Source organism: Pongo abelii, chromosome 12 (assembly GCF_028885655.2).
Source record: "Pongo abelii isolate AG06213 chromosome 12, NHGRI_mPonAbe1-v2.0_pri, whole genome shotgun sequence".
NCBI classification, from domain to species: domain Eukaryota; kingdom Metazoa; phylum Chordata; class Mammalia; order Primates; family Hominidae; genus Pongo; species Pongo abelii.
Window position 1 is genome coordinate 125,958,811 of NC_071997.2, and position 23,253 is coordinate 125,982,063.

Sequence of the window (23,253 nt, forward strand, 5' to 3'; positions counted from 1 at the left end):
CTTCTAACAAAAAGCAGCCCTCCAAAATCATTTCTCTTGTAACAAAGAACAGCCTGAAAAATGGAGCTGCAAGTATAAATAAGGAAGCCAGAAGCTTGCATGGGGGATGCCAGCAGCTGCACCATAGAAAAGGGTTACCTGGGGGCCGGGCATGTCCAACACGGAGGCTCCATCTTCCCTTTTCTGTTACCACGTGTACAGTAATAAATAAAAGGGCAACATGGTGCACCTCAGGCAGAGAACCTGCCTGCATAATAAATCATTAGGGTGGGGGCTACCAGAGATTTGTGCCCTATGCAAATGGCACACCTGGTCTAACCAGTCTTTAGCTCCCTATGTAGATCAGGTATCATTCTCCACCAGCTTATCTATAAAACCCCCTGCATTTCACCGTGGATCCCACAACCCATTTTTCCAGGACCGCTCTCTGTAGTGGAGAGCTATTCTCTTTCTTTCGCCTATTAAACTCCCACTCTCAACCTCACTCTTCGTATGTCCGTGCCCTTGTTCTCCCTGGCCATGAGACAACAAACCTCAGGTATTACCCCAGACAATGAGGCTGTTTCAATTTCACATGTATTTAGTAAATGAGAGAGAGATTTTCAAATGCCAATCAAACACTGTAGCTAATACTGCTTCCACAATACCACACACTGCCTAGGAATTCCAAGAAAACACAGCATTTCCAGGTGGCCAAGTCAGGAATACTTCATGGAAGAAGGGCTATTCATGCTGGGCTTTAAGGTTGGAGTGATGTTATTATGTGAGTGAAAGAAATTCTAGGCAGAAGGACAAAAGAGGGATGGGTATTCAAAGTCATCTGCCAGACACGAAGGCATGGCCTCAAGGATGTCATCCACAGCAAGATCCCTGCATCGGAGCTTTCCTTAGTGTCCTCCTGCTCTTGAAATAAAATACAAATTATGTCCTTAGGATGCATGATGTCTCATCTCTCCAAATACATTACTATCTCCTAAGGCTGGATCTGTATCAAATACTCTGGATCGCAGGGACTCCACTCACAGTGCCCTGGACACAGTAGGCACTAAGTGCAGGTCTGTAAAAGAGTAGTTCACATTCTAAGAGGAAAAAAAAATGTACCTTTATAGGAATTCAATCTGGAAAATAAAACGCCTCCACCCCTCAGAAAATATTTTTTTTCCTGGTCATATTGTCGCAGCACATAATCATTATCATCATAAAGATTTATTATCATAAAGATAATCGCAACATGTTAAATGCCTATGAAGCAATAGACCTTTCTGTGATGCAGTAAGAAGTAACTGGAAACCCATGGGCTGATTTAACATCAGACTTAAAAAAAGAAAAGCATGCCTTATTCCTTTTCTAACTGCTAAATTATTACGTTTTAAAGAGAAATTACACTAAAAGCCGTAAAGAAAAAAAAACCATGTAAGTCCAAGAAAGACATCCAGAGGACCACGTTGTATTTCAAATAGCAAAGCAGATTTTTCTGAAAGCTTTCTTCACTACCAAACACACCACACACACACACACACACACACACACACAATTGAAATTGGCATTATGCTGACCAATGACTTCATACAATCACTTCACTGCCAATTTCAAAATTAAGCGCATGCCAGCACTTTCTTCAGTTGTTCCTTCATGCTGAAGGAAGTAAACAAACCACTTATGAGTGTGAATGCAGCAGAGAGCCTGAAACTGCCACAGACCCGCCTGTCCACGGTGAAGGAGAAAAGAATTCTCATACCTCCACACCGGGGAACCCACGTATTTGCCAGGAACATTTCAGGTGTGGAAGCGCCTTGAGATTTACCTGGCATGACTTCCTCCCTTCACGGTGAGATGAAATACATGCCTGATCTACGCAGAGAGCAGGTCAGTGCTCTTCCACCTGAGTATCCTTCCCTCTACACACCAATACTCCCGAGTTGTGATTAATTTCTCCTTCAACTCAAGATGGCGTTGTACTTCCCCGGTTGTGTGTTGTGACCATCACTTTCCAGAACACAACCTTGGCCACTCTCACTGCCGTTATAAAAGAGTATCATCCAGGGGCGCAGGTGGACTTACCCCGACTCAGGTTCTCTAACAAAAGCCAAAGTCCCTTCATGGTATGCCTTCCAAATGTCAGAAGCCACCTTCAGCTGGGCTCATTTTTTAAAACATATGAGAGTGAGGCAGATTCTAAGAGTTGATCTGGGAACCTCAAAGGTTTTCACTCTGTTGTAAAGATTCCATGCCAAAAGCACAAGGGTCTATGATGTACATCGTCCATAGTCTACTCCAAGGGAAAATAAGGAAAAAGAAGATGATTTTAGGGCTTCACTGAACAACACAGTTACTTTTCCTCCACCCATGTTTCCCTTTAGTTTTCCAGTGGTCTCCATTGCCATGAAATATCCTCCCAGATACTAGGGGCGAGACATTCATTTCTAACTCTTAGAATCACAGAATGTGAGGGCTGGAAGGTCTCTGGAATACAGGCTACAGAGAGGAAGTAACATGGAGCAGCACTGCATGATCTCCATATGAGGGCAGGGACAGGTAGCCCCTTGACTGAGATCGAAATGCCTATTTGGTAGCAGACAAGTCCCGGAGAATCCAGGGGACTTGGGAACTTCACTTGCTGCTCCAGTGCGATGGTTTCAATGTTTGTTCCTTCTGGAACTCATGCTGAAACTTAATCCTCAATGAAACAGTATGGGTGGGTGGTGGTGATCTTTAAGAACTGACTGGGTCATAAGGCGTCTGTCCTCATGAGTGGATTAGTCCATTCACAGGTTATGGATGAACAGATTAATGGGTTATCACAGGAGTAGAATAGCTATCCTGAGAGTGAGTCTGTTATAGAAGTCACTTTGGTTTTCTTTTGCGTGCCCCTCATCCTGTGATGCCTTCTGCTGTGCTATGATGCAGCGTGAGGCCCCTCACCAACAGCCCACCCCATGAGGTCACCTGATCCCAGACTTCCCAGCCTCCAGGACTGTGAGAAATAAACTTCTTTTCTTTATATTACCCAGTCTCAGATACTCTATTACAGCAACAGAATATGAACTAAGATATCCAACAGCAGCTCTCCTATCTGGATGTGCACAAGCAATTGTACATCATGATCCCTGTTTTCCTAGTAATCTATTAAATAATCACACCAATGAGCCATGCTCCACTTTCACTTCCATCCCGCCTTTCAATCCCTCTGCTTCCTTTTTATAGTCTCTGACTCCTGGCCATACCCCAATGTCCCACTGAGAGAACAAGTTGTGAAAGTTACAAGGCTTCATGAGACCCTGAGATTGGAACTCCCTGGAGTTGCAGACAAGCCAGGGCGCTTCTGATGTATCAGATCACCAGCCTCACATCCAGTGCTATGACTTGGCCACAGGGATGCGGAGGCCCTGTCCTCTCACTGACGGAGTTTATTTGGAATGAGTCAATGAGGTGCTTCACCAGGAGCATCACGTGTTCTGTGCTCCAAGGGCAGTAAGAGAGTGATCATGGGAGCAAGCACTGGAGAGCAGTAACTGGACCCCCACGCTGCACCCGCAAGATGATCTAATGCACCATTTAGGGAGCCATTGGGTAAAAGAGAAGCTTTGGAATAGTGTCCAAGCTCCTTTCAGCAGGGCCCACTCTCAACCTTGATCTGCGCACAACTCACCCCACTGCCACCTTGCAGGTGAGACACCAAACCCATGTCCTCCTCTGCCTCCTCCTGAGGGATCCACAGAAGCAACTGTCTGATTGGGAAGGCAACCAGCCTGGGGCCCTCTGGGAAATAGATTACGGTCACGTGGACAGTCCCCCAGAATCATGGACACTGAACCTTCTTCAGCTTTGTACCTCAACGTCCCACACACTCCCCACCATGACATAGGAGAGAGGCTACTGCGTTAGCTCAAGGTGCTAGTAACAGCCCAACATTTGTAACTCCCAGAAGGAGCCAGCGCTCCACCAAGAACGACAGAAGTGGGCCACACGGGTTATTGCTCAAGGTCTATGCTGACAGCACTATGAATCACTAAGACATCTGGCTCGAGAACTTTAATCAGCTGCTCTACCTAAAATGCAACATTCTGTTTTTCTCCCAAACTGGGTGGTCAACTGAGCGTAGGGGAGGAAAGCAAGGAAGGCTTGCCCTTGTCCGTGTGTCTGTTCCGTCTCTGGCACGGCAGCCTGCTGAGTTACTGGACTGTGTCCTTCAATCACTTCACATTGCTTCCTGTCCCTTCACCAGCCCAGAGCAGAGCCCTGCAGAAGGGACTGCTGAGGCCAGGCAGAGCGGTGATCAAGTTCCACCTTCCAGGAAGAGACAGCACACCCGGTGCCCCGTGGTGGCTGCGCATGACAGCCTGGCTGCAGACTACTGTGTGCCTCCATCTGTCACCTTCCAATGCAATGTGACAGCAGCCCTCCGGCGATCCATCTGCTTCCCTGGAGCTCCATCCCGACTCCCCCACCCCATTCTGTCGTTGCCTAACTGGGCACATCCAAGATTAGGCAGTCTCAGCTGCAGCCCCCAGAAGGAAAGCTAAGAGCCTCACACCAAGCTGCTAAAAAACAGACATGTTGAGATTGAGTGGTGAGAGGCGGGGAGCTAGTGATGGCCCACAGTCCCCGCAAGGCAATATAGAGTGCTAAGATTGGAAAAGGGGTAGGAGGAAACAAGGACATTTTCTTTTACTTAAAATAAAAGCATTTGCAAAGAGGTAGCTCTCAGAATATGCCTTTCGGTGTCCTCTAGGATCTCAGCAGAGGCCTAGAACCAGAGGGCTCATAAAGTCCAAGTATTTAGAGAGATTACAGTGTCATTCAATCCCAAAAGCACTTGTTGAGGGCCAGCTCTATGCAAAAGTGTACAGAGTTGCTTGGAGGAAATAGAGATAAACCATGCGGGGTACCCATTCCCTGCCAATCCCACAGCAGCCTCTGTGCAGTGAGATCTCCGAGTCTGATGTGGTCAATGCGAAGGTGGACATCAGGTAGACCAGTTTCTCTCTTAGTAAGCACAACATCCAGCACTTACCCGCACACAATCACATTCTTCCAGTCACACTTTGCACACACTTTTGCACAAATATAATGCAAAAGACAATTGTTTTAAAATACAGTTCCTTCATTCAGCTAATATTTACCAAGTGCCTTCTGACCTCTGAGCACTCTCAACACCAGAGCAGATGCCAGGCCTTCTACGCTGAGCTCAGAGCCCACATGCAGCGGGTAAAGACCTACATGCAGGGCAGAGGGATACAGGATTCAACAGAGGCAAGCACGTGGGACAGAGAAGGGGTTTCTCAACCAGAAGGGCTCTCACGAAGAGCCTCCTGCAGACACTGGACCAAGGGGAGGGAACAGCCAGTGAGAAACCATGCCACCAAAGGGCTGTCCAGGGCCACCAATTATTCTTCACATTCCAGTTGGAATGTGCTGGGGGCCTAAGAGTAAATGAGGCTGCAGCCAGGCCAGGAGCTTCCTCACACATTCAAGAAGAGTCTAAACTTGGCTCCTGATGCCCTGAGAACTACTGATGGAGTTTTCAACAGAGAGCATGATAATATGCTTGTCATTTTTGCATGATTTCCTACAGTCTGGGACAAGGAATGCACTCAGAACTTTGCTGCAGGTAAGTCATAACTTGCAAGTGCCCTGCATATTTTTGTAGCGTATGTATGTGCTGAAAGCTTATCAGATAATGTATGAGGGAGTGGACTATAAACCACCAAGCCTCCCAGAAGCATGCAGGGTTCTTCTCACATTGAAGCTGAGCAGCGTCCCAGGATGCCACCAGATTAGAACAGAGTTTCCCAAAGTCAGACCTGAGATTAACAGTAAGCCAAGCAAACAAAAATCTCGGTCTAAGATCCAAGAGACCCAGATTCAAGACCCAACTGCAAATTAAATTCATGAGACCTTGGACCATGGTCTATGACCATGCCATAAAGCCTCAGTATCATCATCTGTGATTTGGGTTGGTGAGAACTGCCCTGCTACTCACAGGGCTGTCACGGGGATCTATGCAACGACCTACAGAAATGACATCCAAAAAGATGTGTGGTGTACAGATGAGATTAGGGAGCTGAAAGCTGCTTCTTCTGGAGGCACCTCTGACTCTCTTGTTTGGCTATTTCACAACCATTTCAGGTACACGCCATGGATACAGAGGAAGGTGACTAGCCTCGGGGAGTTTACAGGAAAGTAAGTGGCTATAACTGTGCATCTTAACCGCCGCCCCCCGAAAAAAAAAAAAAACAGAAACAAGAAAAGAATTTGCTAGTTGGCAGCCAGGACTCCTGGGTGTCTGACACAATCCTCTATGAATCAGACAACTCCCTTAACATGTAATCTGGGCTATTTTAGAACCCCCAATAAGCTTTAAATGGGTTAGGAGGGATCACCTTATTTTTAAAGGTCCCAGAGGGCTTGAAGCCATGTTATAATATTTTTATAGCCTCTTTCAGAGTCAGGAGCTGTACGGATTTTGTACTCACTCTGAATTTAACCAGTACTTAAGTGTGCTGATTATAGCTGCAAACACACTCCTTGTTCCAGTGTGTGGTTGGGGAGGTGGACAGGGAAGAAGCTTTGGAAATTTACAGCACAGAAATAGCATGTGGTCTGTCTGCTTGAAAAGAATCAATCCCTCTGTGACAACATCTAGAAGACCAGTAAAGGGCCTGTAGCAAACAAAAGACAGCCATTAAAATGGGGCTTCTTGTCACCAAATCCCTGTTTTGGGACACTGGACAGGCTTTTCCAGTCCAGGAGACACCAACAAAGCCAGGAGCAGGCACGGTGCTAGGGTGCAACAGACAGGGCAAGTCTGGCTGGAAAGTCGGGGGTCATCCAAGCAAAACATCTAGACACAGTGATGACTGTAAAGGAAATAATTAAGAAAGAAAATGCACCAGACACTTCCTAATTGGCTTTGCATGAAGGAGCAACTCTATTTGGTTGTGGAAATGAGCTGTGGATGGCAGGAGGGCCTGGAATGAGCTGAGAAGAACTGACGTGGTCTAGCCACTGGCCAGCCCTGGAACCCCCGGGGGTCTCCGATCCCTCCTCTGTAACATAAAGGCCTTAAATGTAAAGGATGCTCTTGTGGGTTTCACACAGGGGAACCACAGAGGGGAAGCCTTAGTTGATGGGGGTCACAGGTGCGCTAAACTTATTCCCACCTGAGCCTGAGCTGAAATTTATTTTTATTTATTTTTCAGACATTAGGCTTCCATAAGACTTCCTCCGGAAAATGGATCACCACAAAACTACTCCCCAAATTTTGAAAATTCTGTACTGCATGATCCCTCTGATTCCCTTTAAGTGTTCATATTTGCACACAACACTGTTGCCTTACAGTAAAATAATCAAAAGAAAAAAGGTTTCTTATCTCATCCTAACAAGCCATGTCATTGTTCTACAGACACCCTAATAAACATGTTTGATAATGAAATCCTGATTTGTCCCCAAATTTCAAGTCACACAGAAAAAAATAGGACAAAGAGGTGTCTATTTTTAAAATAACACTATCTTTTTAAAGACGGTAGTGTGTGGGTCACCTTATGAATGTTGATACATGTTTACTACAGAAAATAAGGTTTAAAAAAATTATAGAATGAAAATAATCTAGAATATCAACTTGACGACAGCTAAGTTTACCAGTGCTGTGTTCTTCCCACATTTGCAAAGTGTGTCACGTGGCCCTGGACTTACAAACACGTAAGATCTCAGTCCTTCGTCTAGTTCATATGAATCATAAAATATTTTTTCTACACTGAAAATCTCTTGTGCCTACTTAATTGAAAATCTATGTAAGTGTCATGAAAAACCTATCAGTGAAGAGTTCCCATCTTCTTTGATGCTCCATCCAAATGATGAAACAGGTTTTGAGCCAAGGGGCCACCCATGTCTTCAGTAGCAATAAAAATCAACAATTGCAGACATCCACTTCCCTCATTATGATGAATTAGATTCTATCAAGACCCTTCCCACCAGAAAATAACTAAAGCCCAGTTAAAACAGATTGAACTAAAAAATGAATAAGCATCCTAGCTTATAAACCTGTAAGTGGACTACAGAATTCTAAGGCTCTTAGGGTTTTTAGAAACTGAGAATTTAAGGCTTTCTTTTTTTTTTACTTTCTGTGCACACAGAAAAATATCAGTGCTGTCTACTAAGAGAAGAGAAACAATGTATAACTTCCAAATTATAAAAGAAAAAAGAAGTAATAATATAAAGAAACAAACATGCACTTAAAAAACAGAAAACAGCATAAAAGCATTTGAAGAAAAAAATCCAAATATATTAAAGTCATAAAAAATAAATGGATTAAGCTTGATTAATGGATTAATTTTACCAAGAAATGGTAAAATTAAATTTTAAAAACAGATAAATATACCTAAAAGTATAAGAAATTGGAGAAATTAGAAGTCAAAGGATAGAGAAAAGTGATCAAGAACAATGCCAACCAAAAGAAAGCTATCAGACAAAATAGGCTTTAAAGAATAAAGCCTAACTAGAGAAAAAGAAGGTAATACATTATAAAAGGCTTAATTCATTAAGAATCCATAAAATTTTAAGTTTGTATACAACAAATAACTTCAAAATATACAAAGCAAAAATGATACTTACTGAGAAAAATGCCAAGTACACCAATGCACTGAGAAAACTCATTATATATGACTTTAAAATGGCAAACATGCAAAACTAGTAAAAATGTAGAAAATATGAAAAGTACTGCAAACAATCTTGATGTGATAGATTGTAAAACCCAGAACCAATAAACTGGGAATTCACAGTTTTCTCAAAAAGACACAGAACATTCACAAAAGCTGACATTATACTGGGACATAAAGAACAACTCAGCAGACCATGTGTTCTGACCTCAATGCAACTAAGATAGATATTGATAATAAAAAGATCCCCCACATTGGAAAATTTTGAAAGACTTATCAGTAACTCATGGGTTATAGAAAAATATGTAACTTTAAAAATATGTAGAACTAAGCATTAATGAGAATATTATTTAAGAAAACTTATGAGATGCCATTAAAGCAGTACTGACAAGAAATTTTTTTTTGAGATGCAGTTTTGCTCTTGTTTCCCAGGCTGGAGTGCAGTGGCACGATCTTGGCTCACTGCAACCTCCACCTCCTGGGTTCAAGCAATTCTCCTGCCTCAGCCTCCCGAGTAGCTGGGATTACAGATGCCCGCCACCATCCTCGCTAATTTTTGTATTTTTTTAGTAGAGACGGGGTTTCACCATGTTGGCCAGGCTGGTCTCAAGCTCCTGACCTCAGGTGATCCAAAGTGCTGAGATTACAGGTGTGAGCCACTGCGTCCAGCCCTGAAAAGAAAATTCATAATCTTCAATGCTTATATTTTAAAAAGAGGGCTAAAAATTATTGAGCTGTTTTTAGCTGAACAAGTCAGAAAAGCAACTATAGCCCAAACTCAAAGAGAGCAAAAGAAGACCTGTAACAAACAAAAACAAAAATAAATAAAACACAAAGTAAAGTTACAATACAGAGGGTCAACAAAGTCAAGAGTGTTTGTCTTTGAAAATCATAATAAATGCACAATCTGGTAGGTTGGTTGAGGAAGAAAAAAGAACAATTGTATTGTAATAAATAACAGAAGAGATTTTAAAATCTGTGAATAATTTTATGCGAATTAAACTGAAAAGCACGGAATTATGAACACATGCCTAAAGAATACAACTTAACCTGGGTAGCATGGTAAGACTCCAGCTCTAAAACATAAATATGTGTGTGTATATGTATATATAAAATATAAATTACACATCTGGATTCTATTTGCTCATTTTTAAATTTTTTTCTTAAGTTATATATATAAATATATGTTAACATACTTTTTTATATATAACATATATATATATAATAAAGCTTAAGAAAACTGACACAAGAAGAAATGAGTGCAAATAATTTTACAAACTTTGAAAAAAATTGATTAGAAATCTTCCTACAATGAAATCACTAGGTCTCGTTTTCAGTTGAGTACTACCAAAATTTCAAGAGCAGATAATATAAATCGTACACAAAATCTTCTGGTAAATTGGGAAAAACAGGAAAAAAAAACCCTCCCTCTTCAATCAGACAAAAACAGTTAAGGAAAGAAAAAATATAGGCCAAACTCTCTCATGAGTAAAGAAGCAAAAATTTAAAACAAAATATGAGCAAATAGAATCCAGATGTGTGTCAGACGTGTATTTAAACAAGCTAGATTTATCTTAGAAGTATAAGATAATTTAACATTGGAATATACTGTAAGTGTAATAGAACATAAAAAAACAGTGAGAACCATATGGTCCTCTTAATAGATGCAGAACAGGCCTTTGATAAAATTCAACATGTATTTATGATTATAAACATAAAATACAAGTCTACAAATTAGAAACACAAGGTAATTTCCTTAACCTAACGACATTTAGAAAAATATGGTGGCAAACATATTCTTAATTAAATTAGAACATTCCCTATAAAACTCAGGCTGGAGGAAAGGATGTCTGCTATTACTTCAATTCAATATTGTACCTTGGGCTCTAATGCAAAAAAGAAAGCAATAACAAGAAAGAGAAACTATAAGAATTGAAAATGAATAAACAGCAATTTCATTATTTAAAAATACAGTGTACGTACAAGAATCTATAGACAAAATATTAAGAATACCAAAGGTTTGGTAAAGTGACTAGATGCAAGATCAATATTAAAAAGGTAATTACATTTATACACTCCAGCAAAGATTCCATTTCCAAGGGTATAAAAGAAACTAAGTACTAGGAGCACATTCAACAAAAGATAAGTAAGGTGTATCTACAGAAAAGTAGAAAACATAGAAATTTAAGACATAAATACATGGATAGTGATACGATGTTCATGGATGAGAAAAGTCAATATCCCAGAATATGCCAATTCTTTCTAAACTGACCTACAGATTTAATGCAATCCAAGCAACTTCCCAACAAGGGTTTGCTGCTGTTGTTATTGGTGCTGTTAGTTCATAAACTAACTCTAAAATCTCTATAGAGGGCAGACGACCAGGTATAGCCAAACACCACCGAATAAGAGGGAAAAGGTTGGAAGCCAAGTGCCAAAACTTACTAGAGAGCTGGAGTCATTAAGGGCAGGCTGCATCGACACAGAGATGGGCAATCTAACCAAGTTAATAAAGGAGACACAGACAAAAAAAAAAAAAAAAAAAAACCATGAATACATGGAAACATGACACATAACAGAGTGTGCATTTCAGATAAATAGAGAAAAAGGGCCATTCAATAAATGTTACTAGGTATTATTTTTCCTTATGAATAAAAATCATATTAGATTCCTCCATCACACACAAAAGTTAATTCTAAATACTTTTAAAGCTATTAAATATAAGAGAGTGACTTATGACCTCAGAATACAGAAGAATGTATTAAATATAAGGCCCTAACTATAAATGGGCAAGGTTGATATAGTCAGCATGTTAAAATCAAGAACTTCTAGTCATTAAAAAGATAACTTACAGAAAGTGAAAATGGATGGCACAAACTGAAAGGTAGTATTTTTAACACTTGAAACAAACAATAGTCTTCAGAATATAGGAAAATGAGTTCAAACCAATAAGAAAAATACAATCCAATAAAAAAACTAGACCAAAAATACGAGCAGTCATTTTACAGTGGACAAAACAGATGTAGCTCAACATTACTGGTACCTTAAATTCATCTTACCATTAATTTGGCAAAAATTAAGACACCTAATAATGCCGAGTGTTGGGATAAGAAAGGCATAAATTTTAAAGGAAACTCACTCACTGCTGATGGCAATGTGAATTGGTACGATCACACTTCAGAAATCATTACAACATTTTCTTGCAAACTTAATCATTAATTAGCTTTTATTTTTCAGGCCCAGCTGTGCTCTTCCTTGGTATATAATCAAGAAAAACATTGCACTTATGGACCAGGTATTTTGGAACCAAGAATACTAACAGCAGACTGTTTTGTGACAGTAAAGATTGAAAATGACCCAAACATCCAATGGCAGGAGAATGCATGAAGAAATCGATGCTAACATTATCAAATATTACACAACATGAAATGAATAAATGCAGTTACACAAAACAACATGGTTAAATCTTAGAGAACACTGAGTGAGCAAGTCTACCTATAACACAATATCATTGTTAATGAGTAAAAGGATATAAGGTTTAGCAATAAAGAATGCTTAAAATAGCAAGAGAAGATTAGTAGGTAGCTCAGGGGAAAGGTGGGATGCCAGGGCAGCAATATACGGGAGCACCATTCACATCAACAATGCTCTCGTTTGAAAGGCAGGTTCACGGATATTTGCTAAGTATGCTTCAAAATTGACATAATGCAGTTTTTCATGTGTCAAATTCTACTGAATACAGCTTTTTAAATGCACTGCTTAAAACAGTAATATGGCAGAATCCTGTTCTGACTAAAAAGCGGGTATCTTTTTATGCCTCCTAAATTTTCTAGAGGGGTAAATAAAAAAAAATAATAATAATAATGGTGATGATGATAGTGGTTTTCTCTGGGAAAGAAGGTACAGAATTTAAATTTTTACTTAATACACTCTCTGTAGTTTAATAGTTTTACTGTGTACATATATTTATTTTTAAAATAAATTATCCATAATTACTTAAGTAATTCCTTAGAGAACTTTTAGAACTCAAATACAAAAGTTAAGATTAAGAGCAAAGACAGATCCTGAATGAATCCCGAAAATCCAATGTTAATTTGTCAATGAATTGAAAAAACACACAAATGGCCTGGCTGAGTGCCGGTCTCTGAAATGGAAGTTCTGGGTGACGTCCACACCCTCCTCACTCCATGGTCTCTTCGATCAGAGACTCAGCTCTGTGCTAAAGAGGCCTAGACTGCCTCCAGGGCCAGCTCTCAAAGTCTGTGGATTACATGATCCTTTTAATACAGAGGATGTCCTTTAATTCCTGTCCTATGTAAGAACCTTCCTCAGACGATGCACTTTCAATTTATTCTCTATTCTACAGAAGTTTCTTGATTTCCTTTAAAAAAAAAAAAAAAGAAGGAGGAGGAAAGGAAGGGGAGGGGAGGGAAGGGAACTGTGAAATGCCTTCCCCAGGCTAACCCCTTCTTCAAAGATTCTGAAATGTGATTTTTTTTTCCTCATCCTGGAAACATTTATATACAAACCTCCTGTTTGTAGTTAATCCTCACATTGAGTTGACTTACTCACATAGTGGAGAAACGTTTAACAGCAGGCTCTTCGTTCTGATTCTTCAAAACCTCAAATTGCATTTGACTTTTTCTTTCTGGGAAGCGTTGGTGATAATATTACACTCTCTGGGGCTGACTTTAGCCTGCACCAAAGTTTTCAACTTGAATTGGGCAAAGAGGACCCAGAAGAGAAATCAAAAGCACACGTGGTCACCTCGCATGGCCTATGCTTTCAGGGATGGACAGACACCCCAGAGCCCACTGGTGCCTCTCCTCTGCCCTCAATGACCTCGTCCACCAATGGACTTCACAGTTCATGTTCCTAGTCTCTGCAAAATAATTCATCTGATTTCAATATGTGCTTCCTCCCACAGCTGGACACCATTATTTCTGGTACTCAAGATCTCTTCTGAAGCACATAAAACACCAGCTGATAGCCCTTAAAATGGCTCCTCCAAAACACCAATGTCCAGAAATGATCCACTGCACTCCCACCACACCCACACCCGTCTGGATCCTGGAGGGTCTTGCAATCCTAAATCACTTCCATTTGGAATCAAGATATTTTCCAAGATGTTCTAATCTTCCCTGCTTTCCTGGTGCTAAGAGTCACCTCCTAAGAGTCCCTCCAAAATTTTTATCAGGCAGAAAGGTAATGTGAGATTTGGAAACGGGGCATCCTGGGCTTGTTTCAACACCACCAATGGCCCGTTGCCTCATCTTGAGCAAGCCTTGTGCAGTCTCAGTTTTCTCAGCTGGATGACAGGAAGCACCACAGCTCACACGGACATTGTTTAAGCCGGCAAAATAACCATGCAAATGGATGTTCATTTATAAACAGGAAAGTGATAAACAAATGATAGCTGTCAGCAGCAACCATGAGGTATTTCATGCGTCCCTAGACCTCTGGGCAGGATCCAAACTTGCGTGGCTCCAGGAGCTTGAGAATAAAAATCAACCTCCTCTAAGGCTGTCTTTTCTCTCTGTGCTGTGACAGAAGACATCCCTCAGCCAGATCTGGATCTCCCAAATTCCTGCAGCCCTGCAGCACCATCAGAGTATTCTCCTCTGAGAGAATAAAACATGTAGACCATCTCCACACCCAGTCTTCCTTGCAGCTGGGGGCAACAGAGCTTGCTGGTATCTTGTTTGTATCTGCTGTGTTTCCACCTTGTAGCATGGCTCCACCAGTTATACACACTGACCTCCTTCCCTCTTCCCTCGGGACCTAGACTGGGCTGCAGGTGGTCATTTTGTGTGCTTTTAGTTCTTAGCCCGTAGCTAACATGTGAGTGGCTAATATCTGAATGTTGATCACACGTTATGAACAGTTTCCCCATCCTTCAATACATCTGATCCTTAGAGACAGCATCTGCCATTCCCATTGTACAATGAACAAATCCAAGAGGGAAGTGGCTTCTCCAGATCACGTGGGCAGGATGGGGCAGAGCCAGGCCTCACCGACTCTCCAGCTCCACCTCTTCCCACAGACCCTCTCATTGGCATTGTGTGGCCTGCAGCAGAGGCTGTCCCTTTTTTTGGCTTAAATATGGCTTAAAATAATTTTTAAAAACTACTCAGGCCCTTTGCACGCCCCCAGTTGCCATCAAAAAAATTCAATAGAACTACAAATCACTGAAAATGATGTAACTTCTGGCATATTGCCTTTTAAAAAATAAGTCAATGTCAGTTGAAAAAGATTTAATTTTTGGCCTATCACTAATTTTTATATATGTAGAAACTTTCTTCTCGGGCACAAATTTTATAGCATTCCTTTATCTCTCTGAACCTATATTACCATTGTTATTCTCCTGACATAATTTTTACTTCATGTAATGTAATATAGGATTCTTTGTCTACATTTTATCAGTGGAAGTATTTTACTGATTTTAAAAATTAAGAAAAGTATTAATTTTTGAAATAGTTTGTTACCATAAGGTTCCAACTATTAAAAATTACTGCAATTGTAATGATTATATAATTAATGAAAACAAGATAAATATAAAATTAATGTACATTTCTTAAATCTAAAAAATAAACTATTGAAAACAGAAGAATTTGGATTTTTTCTCTTGAAGTTTGTATATCTATGGATAAATATTACTTATATGTATAATAAGACTCAATTCAAGATCAATTTTGTTCCAACTTTTCACTTTTATAGCTATAATAACTTCAATACTTTGTTCACATACATACACAGATGGACTAGAAGATACATTGTAAAAATGAAACTCAAGTCTTGAACTTCTATATATATGCCAAAAATCACATAGTAATAAAAGAAAAAACTAACTCGGAGTGATCAGCTGACAACTTAATCAGCAGATCTTCCCACAAAAGTAAACCTTTGGGAACCACCAGATATGTAAATAATGTACAACCAAGACATTAGTCATTCAAGTCCAGTTTCTGGGAAACACATCAAGAGACTATACTAAGACTTTATAAATAATTGTACTCATTACTTTTTCACTTAGAGGCACCTTGTTTAAGTCAATATACTCAGAATGAGCTTGAAAAAAATCTTAATACGTGATGTTATTATTAAAAATGCTTCAATTACATGTTTGTCAATATTACTTGTATATTTAGCTGATTCTAACAACCTAAGAGACAAAAGAGGTTCTCACTGTCAAATTGATCAGCCCTATGTTCTACCAGAAGAGGTTTCACCTTATTTTTAAATTCAAAGAAATGTTTTTACATTGACTATATATTTATGTACATATAATTATAGTTATTATATTTATTTATATCATATATATTTAGAGAGAGAAAGAAAAAAGGAAAAATAATTTTAAAAGCACTGAGAGATAAATTATGAAACACAACTCATAAATCAGATCATTAAAATCAGTAAGGTCAGGTTTAAATCAAGATTGAGGTAACTGAATTATGTTACCCATTTTATAACAAATTATAAAGGCAAGATACTAATGGTGTTCTCATTAATATTTAATAAAGCGGTGTTAAATTGAGCTAAAATTAGAAGTTACTGATGAAGCTGTAAGTCTGATATTTCTTTAATGAATGCATATGCATGTGTCTATGAAGCTCTGTTGTTAGTCTTTTGGGAATAATCAAAAGAAACCGTATGTTTAAAATAAGGACAAAAATACATTTGTTTTTGTTAAGCCTCATGACCCAACATTTCCTACTGGGTCTTCTTCCCTTTATCCCAGAAGCATGATATCACCCAATCAACCATCCAGAACCCTTTTGTTTTGAATCACGTCACTACCCTTGACACATCTGAATGGTTCTCCCTGCCCACGAGACAGAGTCTACCTCCTCCCGATGGCAAATCTTCAGACTCCAGGCTCCAAGGGGCCCCCTAGCCCTGCTGTTCCAGGGCCCAGGTTCTCCTCGTCTCTTTCCTCACAGCAGGCTCAAAACTGCCTTGGTTGTGAGAATTCTTCTAACAGTCAGCATCCATTTCTCATTGTCTTAGTTTTACTCTGGCCTGTGCCCCAGTTTTGGGAACTGGAGTCCACATCCTCAGCTTGTCAACATTACCCCCCCAAGAAAAAAAGTCAACAAAAAAACCCACATTCTTACAAACAGAAGTCAGCCTGTGTCTCCTCATTTATCCTGGGAGCCTCAAGCATGGGACCTTGCACATCATGGATGCTCATTAAATGCTGACTTGATCTTTCTAGAGAAATCTATACTGCGCTAGAAAACAGGCACTTGTTGTTCTCTTGCCAGCAGTTGACTGTCCCTCCTCCAATTTGGCATGTATGAACACCAGGAAGGCTCAGAGAAGACTGACCCAGCAACAGACTGACTTAACATCATAGCCTAGAGCACAGAACATGGAGGAAAACGGCCCAAAGTCTGAAAAACAAAAGCAAACAAACCCCAGAAAACTGTAACTGAGCTAAATGTGGAAAATGTGGTTATGATTGATTTTAACAATACCATCAGCCGCTGCATCTCAGAAGAGCATCTCTGTTTCCATTTCTAAAAATACTGCTCATTTCTACACATCAGGAACTCTGAAACCAGGAGGAACTAGAGCAAGGTATCAATCTTTTCACTTCTAGTTCATGCTTTAAAAATGACCTTTGCCCTAAAGGCCAGCTAGCCAAAAGCAGAACAGCAATGAGCCCGCCACACAAAGCTGCAGTTTCCCAAACGTGGCCGGTCCAAAGGCTGAGTGATGGCCAAGGCCAAGTTTTTAAGCAACGATTTCTCTTCTTTTTAAACTACTGATATTTCCCACTTGGAAAAAACAAAACAAAACAGAACAAAAACCTGTATTTCAAAATTAGCTACTTCAATCATAGAAGGCTGGATTGAGGCTGGTTTATAGTCCATGAAAACCACCTCTCTTTATAAATTCTAAACATTTAAAAAATCTTTGCTTGTGCTGGAATGTCATTTTCTAGTATTTTGGCCACTTCACCATGACTCTTTTGTGAATATGAAGCCATTTCACAGTTCTTGGAATTTGTTTGAGACAGATTCCCAAACAGAGCGTCCTGGGAGGTGGGCGTGGCCAACAGAGAGAACACAAAATTCTACTCGGCCTTATGATGAGTTTTCTCCAGGGCTCTTTCATGTCTCCCTCACACCTGAGGAGTCCCTCTCTGAGGCCAGCAAAAGCACTGCAGGGAAAGATGCAATAATCTTAATACGTTAAAGTTAAGATTTAAAAATAAACATAAAATTAGAATGCACTTATCTTCCAAGGAATGGAAGAGAAAGCGGGAGGGGAAACTTCAAATGGCAACTTTCACAGTGGCCACATCTGGGGACAGTGCCCCAGCCAGGAAATGCAACAGTGACACCCTAGCAATGCCTTCCCAGTATCACCAAAGGGGTAAGTAGGCAATCGAGTAAGTGGAGGGGAAGATCTCTCCAGCAGCCCTTTTAAAGTACGGACAATGAAAACGTGAGGCAGGATGACTGAGAAGCCGAGCCTTTGGGAGGAACACTGGAACTTGCGGCACCTGCAGACACCCCACATTCCGGGTTCCTCACACCACCTCAGATCACTGCCTGTGTCACTGCAGGTCCTTTCTCCATCGCCCCGGCCCCACAGTGCCCGGCCTCCTCCTACATCTCCAATGGCTCCTCCTCTGCTCCTTCCTCCTTCAGCCCCGCTGTCCTCTCTCCTCACTTCCCTGTCTCAGCGCCCTCTGAGATTAGGATCCTCTCTCCCCGGCACACACTACCAACTCCAGCCATTCTTTCACTGTGTCCCTCTCAGCTTGGCCAAAAGATCACTCAATTCCTGACCTCCTGCACGCTTCAACTCCCCAGCAGGGCTATCTAGAGAAGCATGGAGTCACCCAGAGTGGCTCTTTCAGTCTGCAGCCAGAGCTTCGAGTGGGCTGTGAATGCTTCAGGTGACTGCTCCGCACCTCCATCTCTCTAGAGGACTTTCTGCTGCCTCCTGGTCTCTGCAAACTTCCAATCCCTCCTCCATGTAGCATGCTCAGATGCTGTCTTTGACTCCCATTTCACAAAGAAAGGTCGGTAATCAAAAGAGAAATGCAGAGCCTCCTCCTCCGAGCGCCACCTATGCATGTATCTGTCATTTGGTCCATCCCCACTGGTAACTATCCATGTTCCTCCTAAAGCCAGTAACTCCACTTGTCCACAAATCCATCTCTCTCTCCTACTCAAGAAGTGTTTTCAGTAGCCCTCCATCCCACACAATCAATATTTCACTCTCTACTGAATCACTCCCCTCAGCATCTAAACATGCTGATAATGCTTCCAACTGAAAAATAATTCTCCTAAGCTTATTTACCCCACCAGATACCACCTCAAACTCTGCTCCCTTTTGCAGCAAAGCTCAACTGAGTTGTCTACAATCCCTGTCTCCACTTCCTCCCCTGCATTCTTCTCTCCAGTCCAGCTTGTGTGGCCACAGCCACTGGACCACTGGTCCTGGCACTGGCCCAAGCCTCCATTCTCAGTCCTCTCCATTTCTCAGTCCTCTCCATTTCTCAGTCCCCTCCATGTTCCTGGTTTCCCCACTTCCTCCCTGATTATTCCCTCTTGTTCTCCTTTGCTGGCTCGTCCTCTTCTGCTCCTCATGAAGCTGGAATGCCCCCAGGGCCCAGTCCTTACAACTCTTCTCTTCTTTCACTGGGGATCTCATCTGATCTTATTCCTTGAAATACCAACCAGAGGCCAAAGACTCCTATCACATCTCCGGCACAGACCGCCCTCTTAAACGATCAGATCTGGATAGGACCACCCACTCGGCGTCTCCATGTGGGTGGCTTATAGTCTTCTCACACTCAGCAAGTTCAAAACTGAACTTTGAATCTCTTTTTTAAATTGAGATGGAGTCTCGCTTTTGTCACCCAGGCTGGAGTGCAATGCTGTGATCTCAGCTCACTGCAACCTCCGCCTCCCAGGTTCAAGCAATTCTCCTGACTCAGCCTCCCAAGTAGCTGGAATTACAGGCACCTGCCACAACTCCCAGCTGGTTTTTATATTTTTAGTAGAGACGGGGTTTTGCCATGTTGGCCAGGCTGGTCTCAAACTCCTGACCTCAGATGATCCACCCATCTCGGCCTCCCAAAGTGCTGAGATTACAGGTGTGAGCCACCGCACCCGGCCTCTGAATCCGTTTTTGCACCCAAACCTTCTCTGGCTGCAACCTACTCCATCTCCATTGGTGACAATTCCATCTAGTTACTCAAACTAAAGTGCCTGGAGTCATTACAGACTTTCCCCTTTTCCTCATATTCACAACCACTCTGGAACGACATGGTAAGGGCTCTATCTTCAAACTATCCAGAATGTGGCTACTTTTCCCTGCTGCTGCTGCTGCTGCTATCTGCAGAGTGTGCCCCACTGTCTCTTGTCTGGATTACTAAAGTAGAATTCTCCAGTGACCTCTGAGATGGTCTCCTGGATTTTACCCTTGTTCTCTGCCCTGTCCAACGTCCTCTGAGATGGTCTCCTGCGTTTTACTCTTGTCCTCCGCCCTGTCCAACGTCCTCTGAGATGGTCTCCTGGACTCTAGCCTTGTCCTCCGCCCTCTCTAATGTCCTCTGAGATGGTCTCCTGGACTCTAACCTTGTCCTCCGCCCTCTCTAATGTCCTCTGAGATGGTCTCCTGGACTCTAGCCTTGTCCTCCACTCTCTCCAATGTCCTCTGAGATGGTCTCCTGGACTCTAGCCTTGTCCTCCACCCTCTGCAATGTCCTCTGAGATGGTCTCCTGGACTCTAGCCTTGTCCTCTGCCATCTGCAATGTCCTCTGAGATGGTCTCCAGGACTCTAGCCTTGTCCTTTACCCTCTCTAATGTCCTCTGAGATGGTCTCCTGGACTCTAGCCTTGTCCTCTGCCCTCTGCAACGTCCTCTGAGATGGTCTCCTGGACTCTAGCCTTGTCCTCTACCCTCTGCAATGTCCTCTGAGATGGTCTCCTGTACTCTAGCCTTGTCCTCCGTCCTCTCTAATGTCCTCTGAGATGGTCTCCTGGACTCTAGCCTTGTCCTCCACTCTCTCCAATGTCCTCTGAGATGGTCTCCTGGACTCTAGCCTTGTCCTCCACCCTCTGCAATGTCCTCTGAGATGGTCTCCAGGACTCTAGCCTTGTCCTCTGCCATCTGCAATGTCCTCTGAGATGGTCTCCAGGACTCTAGCCTTGTCCTCTGCCATCTGCAATGTCCTCTGAGATGGTCTCCTGAACTCTACCCTTATCCTTCACTCTCTCCAATGTCCTCTGAGATAGTCTCCTGGACTCTAGCCTTGTCCTCTGCTATCTGCAACATCCTCCAAGATTGTCTCCCGGCTTCTACCCTTTCCTCCACCTTCTACAGTTTATTCTCAATGTAGAGGCCAGAGTAAGCCAATTAAAATGAAATAGACCCTGCTTCTCTGCTTAAAACCCTACACTGATTTCCCATCATGAACCTAGAATTCCCCAACAGCCTGCAATGGCAGGCACAGCCAGGTCCCACTATGTCCTGCCCGGTCCCAGCTCACAGCTCTGTGCAGAATCTTTCCAGCCAGGCTGGCCTGGGTGCTCCTCCAGCTGTCTGTATGCTGCAGCCACCAGCCCTTCTCTCTACAGCGCTCTTGCCCAGATGCTACGTGGCTAGTTACTGCACCTCCCTCAAGTCCATGTTCAATTTCACCTTTAGAGACCTCCCTGACCACTCCACTTAAAACTGCAACCTGCCCCGTCCTACTAGACATGGTCTACTTTACACTGCAACCTGCCCCGTCCTACTAGACATGGTCTACTTTTTCTTTTCTCTACAATATCTAGGCCTTGTTGCATAGCATATAATTTGCTTCCACTACTGTCCAATGAAAATTGTCTGTCTCTTCCTGCCTGTCCCTACCCCCATCCTCCACTTGTATTCCTCACAAACACAGAATCTCCGTGAGAGCAGGCACTGGTGCTGCCTCACTGTCTTCTGAGTTAGAGCTGTGCCTGGCACACGCAGGAGCTCAATCCACGTGTTCTCTAGTGAATCAGGGAGATCTAAAACAGGAGACTCCAGGGATTGTTACAACCAGCAAATGAATAAACCTGGAAATCTTTCCAAAGTATAAACAACTATAATGGCATAAAATAATGTGTTGAACACTATCTTAAAATTCATTCCGGGGAAACCTACTAGAAAATTGCCTTTACGTTGTGGCTTAAGAGGTATAGAAAAATCCACCCAGGCAGGCCTACTATCTTTTCCAACAATGGCCTGAGATTCCACTAAGAAGAGATCAATGAAGACTGGCAAGCCTTCATTTTCTGAATTCAAAGTTACCTCTGAGAAGTCCAGAGGGGAAGAGAGGAAATGTCTTCAGGCCAGGTCCTGGTGTCCTGCTGTGCTTATGCACAGTCAGACAGCTCTGCCCTCAGGTCAGGCGCCCATAGGGAGAAGTGGGAGAAGGTCTCCGGCACCAGGGCTCCCTGCAGAGCTGGGGGAGGCTGGGGGCATGTCAGAGTCAGCAGGGTACTGGATGCCTAAGAAACAAGAGAAGAACACAGGCAGTTAGAGGAGCAGGGAGGAGAGGAGCAGGGTACAAAGCCTTTCTTCAAGCCCAGAGGAAAGGCTACTGACATTAGAAATCTTATCCAGTCAGACAGTTGTGAAGCATAATAGTACACTGGAGAAAAAAACGGAGGTTTACTATGTTAAAAAAAATCCACCAAGAAGTTAATGAATAAATCCATCAACACAGACAATTCTGAGATAACAAACTGCCCCTCGACCTTCATTCTGTCCCCTCCTTTTCAATCACAGCCATTCAGCTTTGCCCAGTGAGTCTCCTATAGAGAGAGGTGCAAGTCCACAGAAACGCTTGCTTCTCAGGGCAACCATGAGAAAAATAACTCAAAAGTATATAATAAAATAAAAATAGAATTAAAAGAGGATAAAAATAAACTAATGAAAAAGAAGGCAAAACAGAAGAACAGAAGAACACAAATAACATTAAGATCCATGGAAAACAAATAGTACAATGGCAGACATAAATTCAGCGTTATCACTAATTACGCTAAATGGTTTAAACACTCCATTCAAAGGCAGGAATTGGTTGAATGAGTAACAACTATACGTTATTACAAGAAACATAATTTAGAACAGCACCAGAAAGAATACTTAGAAACAAATTTAACAAAAGATGTGTAAGATCTGTATATTAATAACTACCAAAACATCATTAAAAGAAATTAAAGAAGCCCTAAAAAAATAGACATCCCATGTTCGTGGATGGAAGACAATGTTGCTAAGATAGCAACACCTTCCAAACTAATATATTAACAGATTGATTAATTGGTGAATAGATTACATGTAATCACCACTAAAATCACAGCTGCCTTTTTTTAATAAAAATTGACAAGCTGATCCTAAAATTCACAAAGAAATCCAAGAGACTCTTAGTAGCTAAAAGAACCTAGAAAAGAAAAAAAACTTGGGGGAGTTACACTTCTTAATGTCAAAATTTACTATAAAGCTATATTAATCAAGACAGTGTAATAGTGACATAAGGACAAACATATGGATTAATGGATTAGAAGTGACAGTCCAAAAGTACGTATCTACATTTCTGGTTAAT

The 23,253-nt window shown here is 41.8% G+C and overlaps 1 protein-coding gene across 5 annotated transcripts in view; it reads right to left on the reverse strand.

The window, feature by feature from the left end:
- The window catches only part of RNF144A (ring finger protein 144A), a 127,091-nt gene that overhangs the window by 81,636 nt on the left and 22,202 nt on the right, over nt 1-23,253 (reverse strand). For 4 of the 5 annotated variants that reach the window (XM_024242356.3, XM_024242358.3, XM_054548422.2 and 1 more), the window contains exon 2: nt 21,960-22,159. The exons of the other annotated variant lie outside the window; for it this stretch is intronic. The gene's annotated coding sequence lies outside the window, so the exon portion shown is untranslated. The remainder of the gene's footprint in view (nt 1-21,959; nt 22,160-23,253) is intronic. 5 annotated transcript variants of the gene reach the window in all.